The following is a 23,286-nucleotide window of genomic DNA, read 5'->3' on the forward strand; positions in this document are numbered from 1 at the left end:
AAAGGGGATGACTGCTGTTGAAATTTGCTGGAAGACTGTTCTTTCTTGTTGGTTATCTTTGTATAGAAATTTGTTCATGATGTTTCGAGGATAACCATTTTGTGACAGTGTTATAGCGAATTGAGACAGTTCTGTGTGAACTTCTTCACCGTCAGAGATAAAGTTTCTAGCTCGATTTCTCAACATGTGGATGATGCTCTGTTTATGGGACCTATGATGGTTTGAAGAGTAATGTAGATATCATCCAGTGTCCGTAGGTTTTTTGTAAATTGAAAGTTTAATATTGTTACCTTGTCTTTTAACTAGTATATCCAAGAAGTATAGCTGTTCGTTGTTTTCTACTTTTAGAGTAAATTTGATTTTATTGTGGAGTGCATTGAAAATTCATTTTCAAATTTCTCCAGGAAAAGGTCTGCATATGGTGGTGACAGAGGGCTGCCCGTGGCTAGGCCTTCTAATTGTTTGTATACCTTGTTGTATACAAACAATCAAATTTCTTCAAACCAACTTTGAAGAAATTTGATTGTAGGCAATGCTTGAACATCTTTGTAATATCAGCAGGAAAGAGATCTTTGATAATGTTAATGACTTCTTCTACTGGTACATTTGAACAAGGATACTACGTCTAGACTGGCCATTATGTCTGTTTGTGTTATCTTCACGTTTTTGAGTTTGTCAACAAAGTGTTGAGAATTTTTTATGTAGGATTCTGTTTGTCTAATTTTTCCCTTAAGTAAGTTAGCTAGGTGCTTAGCCAATAGGTAAGTGGGTGAGGACCTGCAATTCACAATCGGACGAAGTGGCACTTATTCCTTATGCACTTTAGGCGCCCCATACAGTCTAGGAGTAATGGGATATGCGGATTTAAGTTTTCGTTTTAGTCCTTCAGGCCAAGTATTCATGTTACGGATCAGGAAGTTTGTCTCATTATGGTTCTTCATGGTAGGATCTCTGTTGAGGATTTTGTACGTGGAACTGTCAGATAGTAAGTCGTTTATCTTCTTGAAATACTCTTTTGAGTTTAGACTGACGGTGGCATTCCCCTCGTCTGCTTTCGTTATTATTATTTCTTTGTTCTTCCTCAAGTTCCGAATAACTTTCCTATCATATGGAGTGGTATTCAGTTTTGGTTGTTGCTGTTGCTAGGATGATCGTGCTTTGGAATCTAATATCCTTGGCTACAACTTGTGGTAGTGGCTAGAGACGTTTTTCAATTCCACACATAAAGTCCATTTTAGGAATGTAATTTGGAGTGATCGAAAAGTTAAAACCTTTCTTTAGTATATCTGATTCATGTTTCGAAAGGCAGTGATTCAAAATGGTGAAAATCACTTTGTTATCTGGGATGCCTTTGTGTGTCTAGTATTTTTTCTTGTAAAGTTCTTCAAATTTTCTAATTTGCATGTAACGCGTGTTCATGATACTGAGTAGAAATGTCACGCGAACGTATTACCTTAGCTACGTAACAGCTACTAACGTTTTTTTTGTATTCTTAAACCTTTTTTGCATTTACCAGTTTTTGGTACTGTGCAAGCCTTGAGAAAGCTAGTCAGTTACTAGCATAACCGGTAGGGAATATTGTACGAACATACGTAGGAATTAAAAATCTATGGTCAGTTTAACAATAAGTCTTATATTTTGTAACATTTTATGACCAAAAAAAGTATAATGTATATCCATAATGTTCAGTCATTTTTTTTATCAATAAAATGTTCTATTTTGCCTAATGAATACAAATCTACTAAGTGGAAGTGACTGTAGGTTATCTCCTGACAATAAAGAAACAGCTAAATAAGCCACACATCTGAATGCATCAAACATATACATTCGCAGAGTTCAACATGCATTGTTTTAAGTTATTTCGATCCAAATGTTAATAACGATCGTATATGTAACATCAGGACAATGTTATTCAGTCTAGAAAATCTGCATACAACACGAAACATCGAAAACTTTCAAATACTTTCAGGCTTCCATTGCATCAACAACACCCCCATCAAATAAAACACCTTTACACAGTGTGAATCCAACAAACAGGTTATTGAATGGAGAAGGTAACTCAACCATCCTGCTCCAAATATGCAATGGAATTTTTCCATGTTGCTGTAATGAAAGACTGTATTCCCTCACCCACTCATTCTAATAAAAAGCTTCGATAATTATGTAACTTTTCGTTTCACACTATGATGAAATGTGACAAAATAGCTCAAGATAATGAAAAAACCAGCATGATTTTCCAGTTTAATCATTTCTTAAATTGTCCCTTTTTTTATGCAAACATATTTTAAAAAATCCAAACCCTAATTTGAAAGATACAAAGGCAAATATTTGCAAACAGGACACATCACCTAAAGACGAGGAAGGTCTTGTGAACTCAGTCATTCTTTCCGTCCAGTTCTTGAACACTAAAGCAGATCATTTCCAATCCATACCAACTACAGATGACTGTATTCCTCTTCCTCTGCTCTTGCATACAAAAACAATAGAAGAGTCTTTCATAACTTATTCTGGTATAGATGGTATTCCCAAATTGTCTCAAGTTTGGTCCTCCTGAATTAACAATATCCTACTACGTCTCTACACCTATCACAGAAAAGTCTAGCATTTGCGTTAAAGCAAGAATGTAACTCCATAATTAGTGAATCCCCCCCCTCCAAAAACCGAAGACTGAGAAAAAGCTCAACTCTGCAGCTTTTGCCTCATTTCCCTCGGATTCAGTCTATAAAAACATGAAAGAGGGATAACAGCAATTAATTTCACTACCGAAACGCCTGCAAATTAGTTATTTGCCATTAACAATACAACCTTTGGAAAAAATCAACGAAAGTGTTTGGGAAACTCCTATTATCGCACTTGATATTTTCGAGGAATTTGAGATTACTATTATCTGAGTTGACAGTCTAAGCTGTGCCTCTTTTTTATGCACTGTAGACTTCTTAGCAACTCTATCGCCAGTCGTGTGCAATGTTTCATCACTATGTGTCATGAAGAATTATTTCTTTAGTTTCCCCAACGATGCTGGATTGTAACCCAAACTATATACTTACTTAACTAAAAATTATATTTGGTAAAGAGTCAATTGTTGTGTCAATTTTCTCTATAACTTCAGGTAATCAATATACGAAAAATATATACAAGAATTTTAAGAATTTCATAACCAAGGTTTGTTACCTTGGTTGTGAAGGACAATAATGGACAAGCTATCACAAAAAATTACATTCTAAAATTTTGCTTCTAATAGTAGCATCTCCAAATTGATCTTTATTAACTATAAAACTGCTTGTCGATATTTTCTTGCAGCAGCCAGGATGGAAAATATCTTTTTGCTAATTCTGATGATCAATAATAATTGAGAGTCCAAGAGTGCGGGAGCGAATCATATGCTTTATCCCCTCCCCCCCCAATTTTAATATTATTCCTTTGTTCCATCAGATATATTTCATTATTTGATAGATAACATTACGCAAACATTTGTAATAATTGCATTAAATAAGTTGAAAAGTTTGCTAGCATAATATTGGACAATATTTGTTTGGAGTAGCACTCTTATATCGAATTAGGAAAGCTACTCGGCCGATATCATCGACTCATCCAGTGAAGCATTATCCTCAATAGATGAGTATACATATAAGATAACTGAAGGGTTATAATCAAATATTTCGACTTTTTTGATCGTTTGACACTATGATGAAATGTGATTATATAGCTCAAGATTATGAAAAAAAAAACGTAGCATGATTTTCCAGTTTAATCTTTGCCAATTTTTAATTCTAACTAGTCCAGTGACCATTTCTTTTATAACATATTGTTTATTATTATTATTATTATTTGGGATTCTATTTCTTTAATAAGAGAGACGTTTATTTATTTTTAAGAAGCATCAGCGTTTATCGTAAATAAATGCCGTATGTTTGTGTCACAAGCCAAAATAGTCAATTCCGACGTTTCTTGAGTATGTATCTTCTTTATCATCTTCACTTCCAGGATTAAGCACTTATTTGTTCTTTCTTCACTGATCTTTCCACCATACAGCTGGTTTCCTCTTCACCTCTTTCTCTTTTTCTCTTTCCTATTGGTCTATATTTATCTACCTCTTTTGGTAGACGATATCCTTCCATTCTAAATAGATGCTCTTTCCATATCTTGATATTTTCATTTATGTTGCAAACTTCAAGCAATTTAATGATTTAAATCTCATTTCTGTAGCTTGTATTTTACTATCTTTCTTTTTAGCATTCTATGTTTCTGATATATATATATAACAGTAACCATTGTTTTATATAATTTTATTTGCGTTTCTCGTGTAGATTTTTTATTGAGTGTTCTTTTAATTGTTCCATAAATTTTCTAAAAGTTCTTTCTTTTACCAAAAATCTTTTTTTCAATCATGGTTTAATAGAGGTGAATGGTACAGCTAAGCTACGAGTATAGCATTTTAACGGATTTTGTGTCTGTATGCGTGCGAAAGAGAGAGAGAGAGAGAGAGAGAGAGAGATATTCACACAGAGTTAAGAAACTTTCAATACAATGCAATATGTAGATTGCAGTATGATGTAAACAATTAATCAATGAAACCAATCGATTCTTTCAAACAAGGTTGTCTTTTCGTTTAGTTTTCAAGTGAACATTAATAATTTTCAATTTTATATGAATTTCATTAAAATAAAATTAAATTAAATTATCATGTTAAGCATATTGCAAATAAATAATATGGAGAACATCGGCATGGAGAAAATATGAAATAGATTCGATATGCCCAGACTATGACGCTAACGGTATAAGTAATTGTTTGAGTAGTTAGCTCTACGAAGAACTTCATCGGGAATACAGTCATCATTTCTCAATTCGAAACGTAAAATGAATAAACACTTGAAATGTATTATTTCTTGAATGTTGCAGAGGCATGTGGTTGTCTCGGATCGGGTCATAAGAAGATAGAAATGAAATCCCACTGGTTTCGCCAGATATACTATTGGTTTCTTCTGGATTAGGACGAACAAAAAATACAATAACCAGCTAAGGTGAACTATAAAATTACTGAAATATATAACAGCATGTAGGAACCGGTATAATGTAAGTTCCAGTGAAACTACGTGGGAGCTGACACTAGTTAACTATTTTTCAGTAATGTATGAACATAGCTGAAAATTTAAAGTCTTAAGTGAGGAAAGATCTAACGAACAATTTGCAAATATTACATAGGATCAATCTTTCAGGTTCTCTGTGGACGATCATTCGTCCACGGCAGATTGTTTTTTTTTTTTTGTGAAGGCAGCGAAGTTGTTTTCTGTGCAAGACATGAGCTCATATTCCATTCAATATTATGATACGTGCGGGAGAAATGACAGGCTAGGCGCGAGTTGTCGTTTTGTTGTTACTGACGTCTGTAATACATTCTTTCTGTCCTATTACCAAACATCTGTATTTCTGCCCTATATACGAAATGCCATAAATATTATAAATATATGAAATATTATACCCCCACCCCCCCCCCCCCCCACCCCCCCCCCCCCCCACCCCCCCCCCCCCCCACCCCCCCCCCCCCCCACCCCCCCCCCCCCCCACCCCCCCCCCCCCCCACCCCCCCCCCCCCCCACCCCCCCCCCCCCCCACCCCCCCCCCCCCCCACCCCCCCCCCCCCCCACCCCCCCCCCCCCCCACCCCCCCCCCCCCCCACCCCCCCCCCCCCCCACCCCCCCCCCCCCCCACCCCCCCCCCCCCCCACCCCCCCCCCCCCCCACCCCCCCCCCCCCCCACCCCCCCCCCCCCCCACCCCCCCCCCCCCCCACCCCCCCCCCCCCCCACCCCCCCCCCCCCCCACCCCCCCCCCCCCCCACCCCCCCCCCCCCCCACCCCCCCCCCCCCCCACCCCCCCCCCCCCCCACCCCCCCCCCCCCCCACCCCCCCCCCCCCCCACCCCCCCCCCCCCCCACCCCCCCCCCCCCCCACCCCCCCCCCCCCCCACCCCCCCCCCCCCCAATCGTGTTAATATCTTCTCATTTCTAAATTGTATTTGCTTATGTGACTCTCCCTCTAGAAACCCTTTATCTAGAGAAAAAAGGATGGTAATATTTCAAGTCATTGCATGCCTGGGCAAAGAAGGGTCATGATATCACATTAGTCAACGAAATTCATGTCCCACCTGAGCACTCTCACAAAGAACAGTGCCCACAGTGCCCATAGTGGGATAAAACCGGCAGTGTGGGTTGCAGAGCGTTATGTTAACCTTCAATTACTTTTACAAAATTTTAGCATCAAACTCTTGCGATACTAACAGGCCTGTAATTGCTACCTCTGTTTTCGATCCACCCTTATATAATAGAACTACCTTTTCCTCCGTGTTCCACTTTTCTGTGGTCCTTCTAGTACTGAGAAAAGCAGCAGAAAAGGATATGGGCAAATCGTCTGAGATTACTACATCAGAAATCCGGCTAAAATTCCAAGTCCTCTATATCATGCACCGTTTTGTGTAAGTATCTCTGAACAGCTATATAAAACACATATCCCTTCTTCACGTGTAGTTTTCCCCATTCAGCCTATACTTACATAATCAAAGTGTCTGATAATTACTTTTTCATCAACTAATCTGCAAAGGTGTTGAAAAATCTGTACCTTCTTTTGCACATGCTAATATTTTTTGTGTACATCCGCTCCATGAAAGAGTATCAGCCTATTGTGCATTCGTAGTACAGTATACTTTTACATTAGTAGAGTGTAGTTCGGCATTAGTAGTAGAGTGTACTCGTGCAAAGTGTACTTTGGCATTAAGAAATAGATACAGTAATACCGTAACACTACTCTAAAAGAGGGCTGTTGAGTTCGTCTCAACTGGTCATTCATTCATTTATCGCCAAGAAGACATTCACGAAATAGCAATGTCCATCATCGGATGTTCTAATCCCCAGACTGTTTGCTAGAAAAGATACCCTAAACACGTCACTAAATAAAAGTCAATTTCAATCCAGATTTTCTACGAGATACATGGCTAACATCTACTGTTGTTGGATACGGTTCTTCTGTCATCATACAGTATTCTCGACGGCGTGATCTCTTTGTCTCTTCTGAAAATAAAATATCAACTTCACTCTATTCCGGAAACGATATATTACTCTGCCAATGAAATTCTCACTGATGGCTGTAATTTTGGTCTCCGCGATAAAATGAGAACTATTAAAGGAAAACTAAATCCCTCTATGTAAGATATAAGTTTACGTCAACTAATGTTAACGAATTTTTTTTGAATATATTTCTTTTTATTAAATTTTTTTTCAATAGTACTTTTTTTAGGGGAGAGGACAGTATGGGTAATGAGGACACATTTTTTTTTCCAGCCGAAGCAATGAGTCAGACGTGCTTTAAAGTAAAACTAACAAAAATAATCATAGAAAAAATAACTAAAGTCTACCGTACTTGCAAAAGTCACACATATACGTTTTTCTACTCCAGTTAAAATACAAACTATTACATGTTTAATATTTCATGCGAAACATCAACTATTCGTAATACTGACATTTACATTTCGAAATTACGAGTGACGTAGTCACGAACTGAGAGCCAAAGGACACGTGAAAACTAGATTGAAATGAAATGTATTCACATTATTCTATATACTGCGAAGAGCGATTAAGAATATGTGAAATACAACCACAGATATCAAAATTGAAAGACTTTTACCCGTAAAAAGTATAAAAATACGAAAACCGAGAAAACGAATGTCTAATCGAGATGGTAGGTCCAGCAAGACTAACTCTTCGAACTCACTTCTTCTTCTCTTCTTCTCCTTCTCTCTTCCATCATCTATGTGGATGATGATGATGAGGCCGAATGAACTCTTTCCACTTCTGTCTGTCCCCGGAGAATCCGAACAATTCTGTTCAGTTTGGTTTCACTTGTTGGGATTTGGTTTTCAGGTCCTCTCTTATTTTGTCTATCCATCTAATCCTGGACCGTCGTTTGGATCTTTTATCTTCCATAGTTGTATTCAGGGCTTTAGATGGTAGTCTTTATGTTCCCATTCTGGTCACATGGCCAAACCACCGCAGTCTTTTTTCTTGGATTTTACCTATTATTGTTATTTCTTGTTTTAGTCCTTTCCTTATGTCTTCGTTTCTTAGTCGATCCAGCAGAGATACTCCAAGTAATCTTCTTAGCCAACCCATTTCAGTAACTAATAATTTTTTCTCTTCAACGTTTTTTGATATTCCAGCACTCACTTACATAGAGGAGTATTCGGAGGACCATTGTTTCATAGATTCTTACTTTTGTTACTTGTTTGGTGTCTCTTGACTCCCATATTTTATTAAGTCGTCCAAAGGTTTGGGATGCCTGACTGATTCGTCTGTTTATATCTTTTGTAATTTCACCATTGTACTCAATAACTCCTCCAAGGTAGGTGAAGTTTTCTACCTGCTCAAGATTCTTACTATCAATTTCAATTTTCAGATTGGTGCTTCTTTTTCTATTTACATAATTTTTGTTTTGTCTATATTGATGTTTAATCCAGATTTTATAAACTCCTCCTTTATTTGATCAGAAATTAACCGTAGATTTTCTTCTGTGCTTGCAAGTAATGCAATGTCATCTGCAAATTTTAAATTGGTTACATTTTCGCCATATATTTTGATTCCAGAGTCTTCATTATTTAAGGCCTTATTGGTTGCTTCTTCCAGTGTAAGATTGAACAGGTCTGGTGAAAGATTGCATCCCTGTCTTACTCCGCTCTCTGTGTGGAACCAGTTGGTTAAGGTGTCCTCCATTCGTACTGCACTTTCAGATTTCTCATACAGATATTTTATTATTCTTATTGTTTTGTTGGGTATTCCAAATTCTTCCATAGTTTTCCATAGTTCTTTGCTACGGATTGAATCAAATACCCGACGAAAGTCTATGAAATTTATGTAGCAACTTTCGTTGTACTCTAGTGTCTTTTCTATTAGCTGTCTTAAGGTGAATACTTGATCAATTGTGCTTCGTCCTGGTCTGAAACCTGCTTGTTCTTCTCCTAGTGCTAGTTATATATATTGCTTAATTTGTTTTTGGAGTACTTTCGTAAAAACCTTATTTGGAACAGTGAGAAGGGCTAATGCCTCTGGGATTATTGCATTCTGTTTTATCTCCATTTTTGTAGGGAGGAGTTATAACTGATTTGGTCCAATCAGCAGCAACTACTTCGTTTTTGTAGACCCTTTCAAATAATGTTTTTAATGGTTCCAAAAGTTGTTCCTTTTCCTTTCCTGCTTTTAAGAATTCTGCATGTATGTGATCAATGCCAGGTGCTTTGCTAGTTTTGAGTTTTCTGTGCTGTGCGCTATTTCTTTGGTAAAGATATTTGTTTCCCCTTCCATTTCAGTGGCTGGAATAGTAATATCCTGTGAGCTGTTTTCATTATATAAATCGTTGAAGTATTCTTCCCATCTGGCTATTCCTTTTGTTTTACTTTCAATTAGTTGTCCCTCTTTGTTTTTGATCATTATAATTTTTGTTGTCCGTGTCTTACTAATTTGGTCTATTTGTTTATATAATCCTTGAAGGTTATTTTCTTTTGATAGCTTTTCTGCCAGTTTGAATTTTTTTTAACCAGTTATTCTTGTCTCTTTGAAATTTTCTAATTTTTCTGGTTAATCTATTATATTCATTTCCGTTATTGTTCTGCTTTAGTTTCATGCTTTTACATTGATCGCTTAACCTTTTTACTTAATTCGAGATCTAATCCTTTTTACCTTCTCTTTCTGTGTAACATATTGTTTTTTCTGCCGATTTTAATATTATTTCCTTTCATTTGCACCAATGTTCTTCGATGTTTATATTCTGCTTTGGTAGTTCCTTCAGGTTTTTATCTAGTTCTAGTTGATATTTTCTTAGAATATTGTTGTCTTTTTTTTTTTTACATTAAGTCTCCTTTTGACTCTAAAATTGCTTTCAGATGTTAGCTTTATTCTTAGGTGTGCTAATACTAGTTTATGGTCTGATCCACAATCTGTAGAAAAGGATCTGCAATTTAGGATAGTTTATTTACATCTTTGGTTTACAATAATATAGTCTATCACATTCTTGGTTTGTCTGTCTGGTAATATCCATCCATTTTCTCTGGAGTTTTGGATGTTTAAAGAGAGAGTTGGTTATTGTTAGTCTGTTATTTGAGCAAAAGTTTAGCAGTCTTTCGCCAGGTTCATTGCTTTCTCCATACCCTAACTTTCGGATTATTCTTGGGCAGGTATCCCAGGCTTTGCCTACTTTTACGATTAAGTTCTCCATTACAATTAGGAGATCTTGATTTGATGTCTGCTGTACTGGTTTTTGCAAATCTATAAAGAACTCCTCAATATCTTCTTCTGATGATGTCGAAGTTGGGGAGTATACTTGAATAATAGTCAGTGATCTTATTGATGTTTTAAATCTTGCTTTAATTATCCTAGGTGAGATAGGATTGTAGGACAATAGAGAGGTTTGAACCTTTGGTTTTAATATAAGTGCTACTCCTACCGTAGTATTTCTTAATACCCGGTAATTACAAGAAGTTCCTCTCCTAATATTGCTATAACGCTCCACTCTTATTCCCAAAATTAATTCTGGAAAAATAATCCATAATTCTTGAAAAACTCATATTAATGCATCTTTGAGACGAGTCGCTATTGTTTCTCCTCGGAAATGCATCCACTCGTGCTTACCTATTTCTTAATACCTTAATAATTTTAAATTTCCTGACTCTGTACATTGCTTTTCTATTGGGCGGAAGCCATATCCTACGAAACTTTGAATCAGCTTAAATATATACACCTTTATTAAACGCCCGAATAGTAGATTGATTTAACAAAGCGATCGTATTTGATTGCTTAATTAAACAAATATTTCAACAATTCGATTTAGTTTTAGTTTAAAAAAGAAATCAAAGATTACGAAATTAAAAAAAAAAAAGATAAACACTCTTGGAAAACGAAGTAGTTTGACATAAGTTTAAGCATACACATGTTTGAGTAACATTTTGAAATAATAATAATAATCATCATGAATTGTTTTTACAGACAATTTATCGCCCACAACCTTCCAGATGTTCTTGGATTTCATAACCATTATTCAATGAAAAGGTGGGAAGCCGCCTGTGGGTATCTTTTGTCTGTAAATTGCGTGTGTTCTACCATGCAATAATCAAAATTCGAATTTTTTGGAGAGAAACTTCTGCGACCTTTGCTTGAAACTGGTAATTCTCCTTCAGTTGAAAAGACCTGATAAAGGTTTATTTGACTTTCTGTTTCTTCAAGATTTTATCAGAATGTTCAGCAAAAACTGAAAGTTGCAGCTGATTTCAATTCTAAGTTCCGTTAAAGAATATTAAAACATGGATTTATAAAACACATAAGGAAAGTGTTCGGACATTATTGAATATATTTTACTGCTTTTTGACGAAGCTGTCAGCTAACTACGAAACATGTCAAGTTGGCCTAACTTTTAATAAATCTAAGAGTCTTACATAACTTTATTTATTTCTGTAACTTTATAAAAATATAGCTACTTACCACTGATTACATCCAAGGCAAATGCTGTCATAACAGGGACAACATCAATCCAATCCGACTGAACTGATGGGTTTAACATTTTGACAAGGATCCGCGACTGCTCATTAAATGTGTGCATAAATCTCTGAAGGCCATTGAAATGGAATGCAGGAGTCAAAATCTTCCTTCTGGTTTTCCACTTTTCTCCAGAACTGCAATTAAATTAGATAAACAGTGAATCATCTAAGAGATTAATATGCACTATTTCATGATAAGCTGTATTTTATTGATTACGTTGAACGAATTCCTACGAATGTTAGCTTGAGTTATGTAGTTATTAGTTCTTAGATAAGAATGCGATAAACCCTTATGTAATAAATAATCTTCTTAGGGAACTGTATTTCCCTGAGAACCACGAAAAACTATAATGCTACTAATAAATAAACATTTATTTATTTCCGCTAGCTCATATAAACAAATGCATAAATAAATATAGAAGCAATCATTGAGTTATAAATCATAAATTAGCAACAATGTAAATTATTAATCACATTGCAACACTCATTACTTGTCTTCAGCTAAGGTTGTTAATGCCTTGTGGAATTACAACTTCCATAGTTCAATAGGTTTTGTATTAAATGAGCTGCATCTAGCAACAGAAACCGGAAACTCTTTAATAGCTTTCTACCTGATGAAATAGTCCTCATGTAAGGCATTTTGGGCTAATCTGCTATTTGGTTGTCCGAAAAGAATTTATTTTTTATCTCCTTTTCTTCTGGTAATGGTGGTCGATCCTGTCTGTTCAAAGTACCCGATCATCATCATCATCATCATCATACCTATCAAGGATTTAGGCCTAGTATGGCCTGTTCCGGCCTTAGAAGTCATCGTTGAATCGTTTTTAAGAGGACGTCCTGGTTTTCCTTTTCCTAATGGCTTGTACTTTAAGGCTTGTTTTGGTAATCTTTCTGTTTTCATTCTTTGAACGTGTTCCGTCCATTTATATTTATATTTTTTAATTTTTTCAATTACTGGTTCTTGGTTTAATTCTTTCATAATATTTTCGTTTCTTTTGTGGTCAAATAGGGTATACTTTGCAGTTTTTCTCATAAACTTCATTTCTGTTGTTGTTAATCTTTGTTTGTCTTTTTGTTTTATTGTCCAGATTTTGCTTCCATACATTAAGACCGGTAGTGCTAATGTATTGTATACTTTTAGCCTGGTTTGTTTTTGAACTAGGTTTGGTTTAAATATAGAGTTAATTACTCCTGTTATTTTTAAATATTTTGCAATTTTTCTGTTTATATCTTTTTCATTTTCATAAATGATCATACATCCTAGGTAGTTAAATGAATTCACCTGTTCTAAGATCTTGTTATCTAATACTATTTTAGTTCTTGCTGGATCTTGTCCTTTAAAGGCCATAGTTTTTGATTTTTCCGTTGATATTATCATACCATAATCTTTGGATATCTCATTTAGATTTAAAATAGCTTTCTGTAAGTTATCTTCAGAATTTGTAATTATTATTTGGTCGTCTGCAAAGAGGAGAGTGTTTAAGTTAACTGTTGGTGAAAGTTTAATTCCTTGATGTAAATTTTTACTCCATTTTATTATTATTTCATTTAAGTAGATATTAAAAAGAGTTGCTGAGAGGGGACATCCCTGTCGGACTCATTGGTTTATCACTCTCGTATATGATAGCTCGTGATTTAATCTTATTTGTATTTGATTATTTTCATATATACTTATGACAGCTTTTAGGATATTATTTGGTATTTGTTTTTCTTTTAATATGTTAAATAATATGTTTCTTTTAACTTTGTCAAATGCTTTTTCAAAGTCAATAAATGCAATATGTGTTTCTAAAGTATATTCTCTTCTTTTCTCTATTATTAATTTTAGGCAGAAGGCTGGGTCTATACATGATCGTCCTTTTCTAAATCCATATTGTACCTCTAGAATAAAGTTTTCGGAATATTTCATTAGTTTGTTATTTAAGATTCTGCTATATATTTTGTAACATGAATTTAGTATACTGATACCTCTATAGTTTTTAGGGTCATCTCTATTACCTTTCTTAAAGATATGGATCACAATTGGTTTTTTCCATTCTATTGGGGGGATACCAGTTGAGTAAATTTTATTTAAAAATAATGAGTCTTCCTTTGAATCTTGTTCCTGCGTATTTATATAGTTCTTAACCTGGCTTATCTTCTCCAGGTGATTTTCCGTTTCTTGTTTCTTTCAGGCTGATTTCTAATTCTTCTTGAGTTATTTCCTTTTCATTTTCGTTAATTGTTTGCCAGTTGTCTTTTTTAAAATATTTGTCTGTCCACAGTTCTGTGTAGTAATTTAGAAATTCTTCTAATTTCAATTCAATGTTTAATTTTATGTTTTCTTTGGTATCTGCATTTAGGACGCGCTCTCTGGGGGTTACAGTGTCCCCAAAGTACTCGATACCACAATGAAAGGGGATACTGTAGACATCTGGGAAGGAGAAAAGTTCTTGTTGGTTCTTAAGTTGTCTGATGTAAGTAGATAATTTGTCCAGAGGTTTGAAAACTGTTCTGATTTCATATTATTTCAGGACTCAGATGTTGTGTCTTTGATATAAGGTAAGGATATAATGTATATATAGCCTTGTTCGGGGTTAGTTTCTTTCAAAGATTTAGCGAAGTTGTTTTTCTTGTAACCATTCTGTTCAAAACATCAATTTCGCATTAAACTCGCTCTGAATGTGGAACTAAATTTTAAAACATTCAAGTTTGAATTTTTCTAATGTAGACAAAATAAAGAAAATTTACATTTAATATGTTTTGTCTACATTAGAAAAGAAAGAAACAGAAAATTAAAGAAAAGGGATGATAATTCAAGATAATTTATTCAATGAGCATATGACAGAAAGAACTCGAAGTCAAAGAGGGATAGAATTGATTATAGTGTCAGAGGGTATTTCAGTTAAAGACGTAACTATTCAGCCTCTGACTGGTAACAGATCAACGATGCTCCCTTGAGAAGTGGCTAAATTTATGAATGTTACACTGGTGAACTACAAAGTAGGAGGAATTTCGTCAACTGAAGACTATACTGAGTTCAGTGGAATAGGTTCGGTTGATACATGGGAAGCATTTAAACCATACTTAAATGATGCAATATCAGAATGTGTCCGGAGAGTTCAAATAATAAACTGGGTAGAAATCAAATGGTTGTGTTATCTTATTAAGCAAGAGATTCGTAAGAAAAGGATTATGTGGAAGGATTACCATGTGGATAAGGATAATGTCCGCTATGAAAATCATATGTACATACATACACACACACAAATATATATATATATATATATATATATATATATATGTGTGTGTGTGTGTGTGTGTGTGTGTGTGTAGGAATTGTTTTACCTTGGGTATGATATATGTTAAACATGCCAAGCTATATTAAACCTGGTTTTACTCCATTTCCCAAGTATGCAAACAGACATTTAAGTTAAGTTTGCACCTGCTCGCAGTGCAAGTCTAAGTGACCCGTAAAGCAGTACAACTCGTGGTAAAGGTAGAATAAGTTCTGATCACTGTTCTTAATATTTTCCCTTAATGAAAACCCCATCTCCTTTAGGAGATGTATGATGCTATGTATTAAAGGCAGGGGGGGGGCACTACCCAGACCGGTTTCCCTTTGTTTAAGTGCGGGGATACCATTCCAAAAACTCATAAAATTCCCAGGATCACCCAATAACGAGCGCCCCGCAGGATCAGAAAGTCAGAATCTCAGAAACGTTCATTTGCTCATCTGGAAGGGTAACAGCAACAGCCGTACCTCAGTTAACTTCACAGGCTACAGCATTGCCATTCATTACCCCCCAATCAGGCCCTGGGTGACAGCAACAGCCGAGCCTCAGTTATATCTTCACGGGCTATAGCATTGCCATTCATCACCGAAGCTACCAACCGATTTCGACCTTTATTGAGGTCTCATCAGTGGGAGCCAGGTTTAGAAATACTAAGGTTAAGTAATACAGCGCTTATAAGTATTTTACCAAAACAAATTACCATAAGGCTCTTTGCCCATATTGATTAAAAATCTCAGGATGAGAGATAGATGTAGGAAGTTTTTTTTTCCTTGTTTATAATATATGTTAAAGATGCCAAGCTATTTTAAACCTGGTTTTACCACATTTCCCAAGTAAGCAAACAGACAATTATCTTGGTATCTTTAACATATATTATACCCTAGGTAAAAAACTTCCTACATCTATCTCTCATCCTGAGATTTTTATTTAATAAGGTCAAAGCAGCTTATGGTAACTTGTTCTGGTAAAATACTTATAAGCTCTGTATTACTTAACCTTAGTATTTCTAAGCCTGGCTCCCACTGATGAGACCTCAATAAAGGTTGAAACCGGTCTGGGTAGTGGCCCCTTGCCTTTAATACATAATATCACACATCTCCTAAAGGAGATGGGCTTTACATTGAGGGTAAATATTAAGAATAGTGATTAGAGCTTATTCCACCTTTATCACGAGTTGCCTAGACTTGTACTACTTTACGGGTCAATTAGACTTGCACTACGTGCAGGCGCAAACTTAACTTAATTGTTTGTTTGCTTACTTGGGAAATGGAGTAAAACCAGGTTTAAAATAGCTTGGCATATTTAACACACACACACACACACACACACACACACACACACACACACACACACACATATATATATATATATCTTCATGTTTAGTGTAGAATTCTATTGCTGATTGTTTTCTTCTGTGATCAGTATTGCATAAACACCAGTATATAATGTTTAACACTTATTACCTAGCAGAATCCCCATCTGTAGTTCTCCTGATGTTAAGTTTGCTCCAGATGGTCACTTTAAGTTTCTTGTCGCTTCAATACTAAAATTACAGTTGGTAGTATATTCCTATATTCCGACGTTGCCTGAGTCCGCTAGACATTTCGTGTTATGCCTAATTTATTTTAATCTTAAACTAACTCAGAATGCATTTCGCTTGACTATCTAAAACGGCAAATTCTTCCTCGTTCCTTTAGTATGTAGTGGAATAATTACTATCGTGCTTTCTATGTAAAGGGAGGGCTGGATATTTGCTGAGAAAAAGTTCTAGCTGGTGCTCTACATTTTTTTTTCCTGCCATGCAAATATGAATTAAACATTGGCCAATATTAATATTAATTAATATTAATTTTAATTGATAAATTTTAATATATTTGTAAGTTTTAAATTGAAAGCATTAATCCTAAAAATTCATTGAATGTTTTGAAAAACCACGTGAATTAATAAAGCATTACTATTTAGGAGATTCACAGACCGATACACCCGCATAAAAAATGATATACTTATTACATTGCAATGCCACTCACCTTGTTAGTAGACCATCATTGAACAAAGGTTTCACAAACTTATAATCTGCTGACTTTTTGGTAAGAGATTTGCTGCAGAGAAGACTCTGAAAAGAATGAAAAAATGTAAAAACCATCTGATTTTGGAAAGTCAAAAAAAAAAATTAATATATATATATATAATTATAGAACTGTAGAATAGACGATGTGAGTTATGTAGAGGTTATACATAACTCACATCTTCTGCCAGAAAAAAAAAAAAAAACATTTTATAAATTTGTGTATGCGTAGATTTCAAAAGGAATTCAAAATAATAAACTTTTAGTACTCACCTCCGCTACTTTCCAGTTATTTGCAAATACCACAGGAAAGAAGAAAATCCATGCAACCACCAATTTCTCACTGGAAAAGCACTTGAGCCGTAGAAATAATTCCTTGTACACTACTACGATTTAGAAGGAAAAATAAATTTATATATATATATATATATATATATATATATGCACACCCACCCACCCACACACACACACACACACAAAAGAAATTACACTAATTTTATAGAAATGATAAAATTTATATATATAATTATATATTGTAAATTCTCAAGAAAAATGCTAGGATTCGGTATATGAAGAGATGATTGAAACCCTTTCTAAAAGATGGCCTTCGGATATTATAATTAATTCTGTGTTTATGTTATTATTCAACGACAGCTCCGGCTGAAAATACCCACTTACTTGAAGAGCAGAAGATAAAGTTGCATCGGGAATAATTTCAACAGGCCATGTCAGGTTTATCTAGCCGTGATTTTGACGTGTATTCTTTAACTTCCTAACGGAAAACTTTCAAAAGTTGGTTCTAACATGTTGGTAATATGGATTGGATATCTCTGAAATCTCAGTAGTTTCTCATATAAATATTTATATAAATGATTCCTTTTATATGAATCCCACTCGAGAAATGTGACGTAACACTATGTGGTTGCTAATCAAATTCTAGGTCTGTAGCTGAACATTTAAAAACTACAATAGAAAGAAGACAACTAAATCCGCACCATACTGTGACTTTGGGCGAGTGGATAGGCATCTGCAGACACACGTGTGGATTAGTTGGAGCAGTTCAAATAAAAGTGCGCTTTGTCACTCCATAAAATCTGCCACGGCCATGCATCATCCACTTCCATGCGTGCGAAGAATCTCAAAGATAAGTCGATTCGTGTGGTCGCATCACCAGAGCGCAATTCTTGAACATGACTGATTTTATAGGGGTAAAACTTCAACATCTGATGTAGGATTTTCCACACCGTTGTGTATGCGATATCTGTTTGCCGGGATATTGCTGGTGCACTGCTGGTACCCTGCACATTCGTCATCACTTTTTCCACAATAGCAGTTGCAACTTGTTCAACTTGTTGGTGATTGATTGATTTGTGTCCCCTGCCTACCTGCACTGCTAGAGTTTTTTTTCTTTTTTTTTTTTGATTCTAAGGTAGGAAATATCTTTCCTACCTTAGAATCAAATGATCAAGCATTTTTGTGAGGAACTAGTATAAGGAAAGGAATAATAGTAGGCAATAAATAGTTGAAAATATTTCAAAATGCCACGAATGAGGTTTACGTTACGTCATTTAACACACGTTATGCGTAAGATCGAACTTGAAGAATTACTGAACTTCTGTATCCTAAATCCTTATGGAAGTTGCGAAAGTTCTTCTTTTATTTAAGATGATTTCAGCAAACATAATTTGAAAGAATTGTGCCATTTCGAAATTGTGCCAAGTAGCAGTTACTCATACAAAATGGAACATAAGTTTCCATTTTAATTCCGAACAGTTTCAGATTAGATGAATAAAAATATATCTAAGATATATCTAAGGAATCAATTAATTCTCCATCCAAATTATAACTTGGAACTATTAGAAAGAGAATCATAACAAACAGTAACGAAGAATTTAAAAAAATATCAGTTCCTGACCTTGAGAGAGAGAAAATAGGTTAAATCGATACTTTGATTTTGGTTTTAATGATTTATTTAAATCATTTAATTAATTTAAAGAACTGTAGAAAACTTTGTTTCGGGAACATAGTAATAATCGAATATAGTTTTTTACTTCAGCTTAATTATGTATTTACTTTAATTATTTATTTAGTTTAATTACTTCAAAGATTAGTTAAAATGCTTTCACGGATATTGTACTGCAAATACTGATACTGCGAGTCTTATGCGAAACTAAGTATCTTCAAGAGTAAAAAAGAAGCCTTTTTGACGATAAATTACCATATCTTAGTAGGGAAAATAACGTATTGGTACTTACAAGCATGAAAACTGATCTTTCCATTTCGCTTCCAGTAGCATTTAAATATAATGTCCATATTGCCTATAAACCAGTGCGGAGTTGGACCTGGTAATTTCCGGAGTACGTGAGTGTATTGATATCGAATAATACACAGAAATAAGAATATGGGCACTAAAAGCACTAATAATACTGTAGGATTGCAAATGCAATGCAGGTTTAACTTTTCAATATTCAGGAATAGTATTTTGATGTTTTCCATTGCTGAGTTGTTTTACTTCTCAAACGAATTGCGTAGCATCTCTGCAGCTCAATCAAAAATCCTGTAGGACTTTGAATTTAAAATCTCACTTATTCAATGGCGTATTATCGTTGCGTAAATATTCACCAGTAATCGTAATGAGGGATCTAAATTACTTATGCACAATATTGGGGATTTTTTGGTTAATTAATATGAGTGTTTTTCTTTTCTTCAATTTTCTAGTGAAACTATAATCTCTGTTTATTGCTGAATAGAAGAAAGATGTAATTGGTCCTCACGGAATTAAACACTTTTTGTGTAGATAGGCGTAAACCTTTGAATAACTATTTGGCCAATGATTAAATCATTTGTGTTTTAAGTGTAGCTTGGAGGTTACTTCCTTATCAGAAATTTGACGATCATTTATTCTGGTAGTATATGCGCTTTAAATTTCCTCAATTTTCTAGTGACAACTGAGTAAAATTGCATTATTTATTTTTAGAAGTGGGTTTATTGTAAGATTAGTACCAAACAATGCAAGATTTTGTAATACCATATAGTTTTCCGAAGAAGCCACTAAAATACGATATGATTTTTGCACATAACAAAATAACAGGAAAGGAAAATCTTCATTTCATACACTTTCATTTTAGCAGAAGAAACTTTCACAAGTATGTACTTATATTTTATGCTATACATGAGAAACTGTATGTAGATATCCTATACAGTAATCAAAATTTAAAAAAGAAGTGCCTCGTATCCAACAAAGGCCTTTTGAACACCACTGGAATTACATGTATCACGCTTCGGGAAACACTGTTTTGCAGGTTAATAGAGAGAAGAAAGAAGTTGAGAAGACACCACACGCGGAACGGCAACCATATAAATAATTATACATTACGTTAAATGACGTATAATATTTGTTTTAGTGAAACTTGTGCCATACTTTTATGAATTATTCGCACGTAAATACAAGGTAAAGGTAAAAATTTATCGGATTTCCTTTGGAAATGTATCATTGATGTTCTTGTATTATCTTTTCTGTTGAACATCCAGTTTGTTCGAAGTAGTACAGACGACAGTCATAAGGAACTTGGTATACACCTGGGAGAGACATTGGAAAGCGTTATTCTTTGAAGAGGGAAAATAGGTTGAGCGTTTATTGATGGGGGTAAACGTAGTTACGAAATCATATTTATTTAGAATTCTGGAAATCAGTCCTTAAATGCCAGAAATTTATGAAATTGGAACTCAAATACTGTTTCCTTGTTGTTTATGTTTCTCGAAATCGAACAGATGATGTGTAGTCCTTTCGGAGAAGCTCTTTAATTTCATAAATTGTTTGATGTTTGAGAGTTCTTCCTGTAATTGATGAGGAGTCGAACAATTAGTCTTTGCTGGTCGAATTAAAGACTTTATCATTCCTATCATTTGAGAAGGATGTGTGCACACTGTTGAAGAATATAGCCTCCATTGGAAGTCGGCTTTGGTTAAATTGTTGTGGTTGAATCACCTGATGGTGAGTGGATAAGAAAAATGTCTTGAAAAGATAATTTTTTATATTTTTCAATTTCCACAGTGGATTTCATACGGTGATGTAAAGTATTTATAGTAGCTCGAAGTGTTGGTAAAGTTTCTTTGTTCTGAGGCCACACAGCAAAAATGTCATCAATATATCGAATTCAAAATGAAGGTGAGGATGTAAGGACGAAAAGAAGATATCTTCTAGATACTCTAAATAAAAGCAGGGGAAGTCCACTCCCCCAGAGAGTGAATTTCCGATGGCAGTTCCTTCCACTAGATTGTAGAATTTGTTTTGGCAAACAAAGTATCCAGAATGCATCAAAAATTCAAATAGTTTTAATATATCTGGAAGGAATGTTTCAGAAGGTAGCTGCAATATCTCCCTAAGAAGTATATATTTGTAAATAAAGATACTATATCGAACATCACAGTAAGATCAATGGGTTGTATGAAACATTTTTCAATATGTGTAGGAAATCCGCAGAATTTTTATAAACGAGCGAGACCTGCCAATATGTGATTTTATTAGGTTTGCTAAAACTTTGGTTATGTGCGCTACACAGAATCAATCCAGTCTAAATTGAACGAAGTGGAGTGTCTTTTTTATGGATCTTTGATAAACAATGAAACCTAGGTGTTCTTGAAATATATTTTAGCTTTTCTTTGGTGTCTGCATCTAAACTTATAACTTCGGCTAGAAGGGAGTTTAATTTCTTAAGTTGCCTTTTGGTGGGGTCAGGATGCAGTTCCTGGTGAGTTGAACGATCTCGTAGTAAAAGAGAAATCCGATAAATCTGAATTGACTCTACACACGGAGTAGACACACACCACAACATTCTTTGGTCTGATGCCGATAAAAATTTGAACGTTTATTTAAGGAGAGTGCTGAAACAAGAATCGGACTTGAATCGGATATATATATGGATATGGATATGGATATATATATATCCATATCCATATGCCGAATATAGAAACTATATAAAGTTCTGCGATTTCAAGCATAAGCCAATACCTGGATAGTGCAGCACTTGACCCATTTGGTAGTGCAAACTAAGGCAACTCATAGTAAGGGTGGAGCAAGTTCCGATCACTATTCTTGGTATTTACCCATAATGTGAACTTAGCTTCTAAGAGCTGTATTACTGTTCTACATTATGAGAGAAGGTCACTACCCAGACCGGTTTCAACCTTCATTGAGGTCTCATCAGTGAGTAGGTAGAGCTAGTTAATACCAAGTTTGTAGCGAACAGAACTTAAATCCCTTATATGAGAATTACCTATGAGTTGCCTCAGTTTGCACTACCAAATTGGTCAGGTGCTGCACTATCCAGGTATTTGCTTACGCTTGGAATCGCCGAACTTTATATTGTTTCTATATTCGTCATGAAACTTTTTGAGTTTCTTATTCTGCTAAGAAACAATATGGGATGTAAAGAAGTTCATGTCGCTGAATTGAAACCTTTGGTTCTTCATATAATTAGTAATTTATTAGGATATCTTCTTTGCAATTCTCATAGAAGGATGTAAGTTCTGTTCGCTACAAACTTGGTATTAACTAGATCTACCTACTCATTGATGAGACCCCAATGAGAGTGGAAACCGAGGGGGGTGCGTATCTGACTTTGAGAGGCTCCACTTGGAGGTAGGCTTTTGCCTGTCTCTGAGTAGGGTCACCGCTGAGGTTATGGTTCTGCTTGGTGGTGGGGTGACCTGCCACTGGGTAGAGCCAATGCTGAGAAGTTCTTCTCGGTGACGAGGTGAGCCTGTCATAGAGTGGAACAACGCTGATTTGGGCGATCTTTCGGGATCGTCTTATTTTTAGAGCCCGCATTACCTATACATAAAGTTGAAACCGGTCTGGGTTTCAACCTTCTCTTATAATGTAGAACAGTAATACAGCTCCTAGCAGCTATGTTTACATTATCGGTAAATACCAAGAATAGTTAACGGAGCTTGCTCCACCCTTACTATGAGTTGTCTCAGTTTGCGCTACCAAATGGGTCAGGTGCACTATCCAGGTATTTACTTAAGCTTGGAATCGCCGAAAGTTATATAGTTTCTATATTCGTCATGAAACTCTTTGAGTTTCTTATTCGGCTAAGAAACAATATGGGATGTAATATACCTTAACTTAAATAAGTGAATATATCATCCTCTAAAGGTCGAGTTTCGGTAGATTGAATTAGGAAACAATATGTCAATGTTACATTGGATATGATCGTGCAGAAAAGAATTTCCATTTGATGTATCTTTTTCTAACGTGAGCTTAATTCGGGATGTATATTGTTTTAGTTATTAAATAAATATTATAGATAGCATTGTAAATATTGTAGATATTTATTAAATAAACGATTGTAGATAGTGATATCATTGGCATA

This window comes from Typopeltis vanoorti, chromosome 14 (genome assembly GCF_054136105.1).
Source record: "Typopeltis vanoorti isolate ZY-2024b chromosome 14, IOZ_Tvanoo_1.0, whole genome shotgun sequence".
NCBI lineage: Eukaryota > Metazoa > Arthropoda > Arachnida > Uropygi > Thelyphonidae > Typopeltis > Typopeltis vanoorti.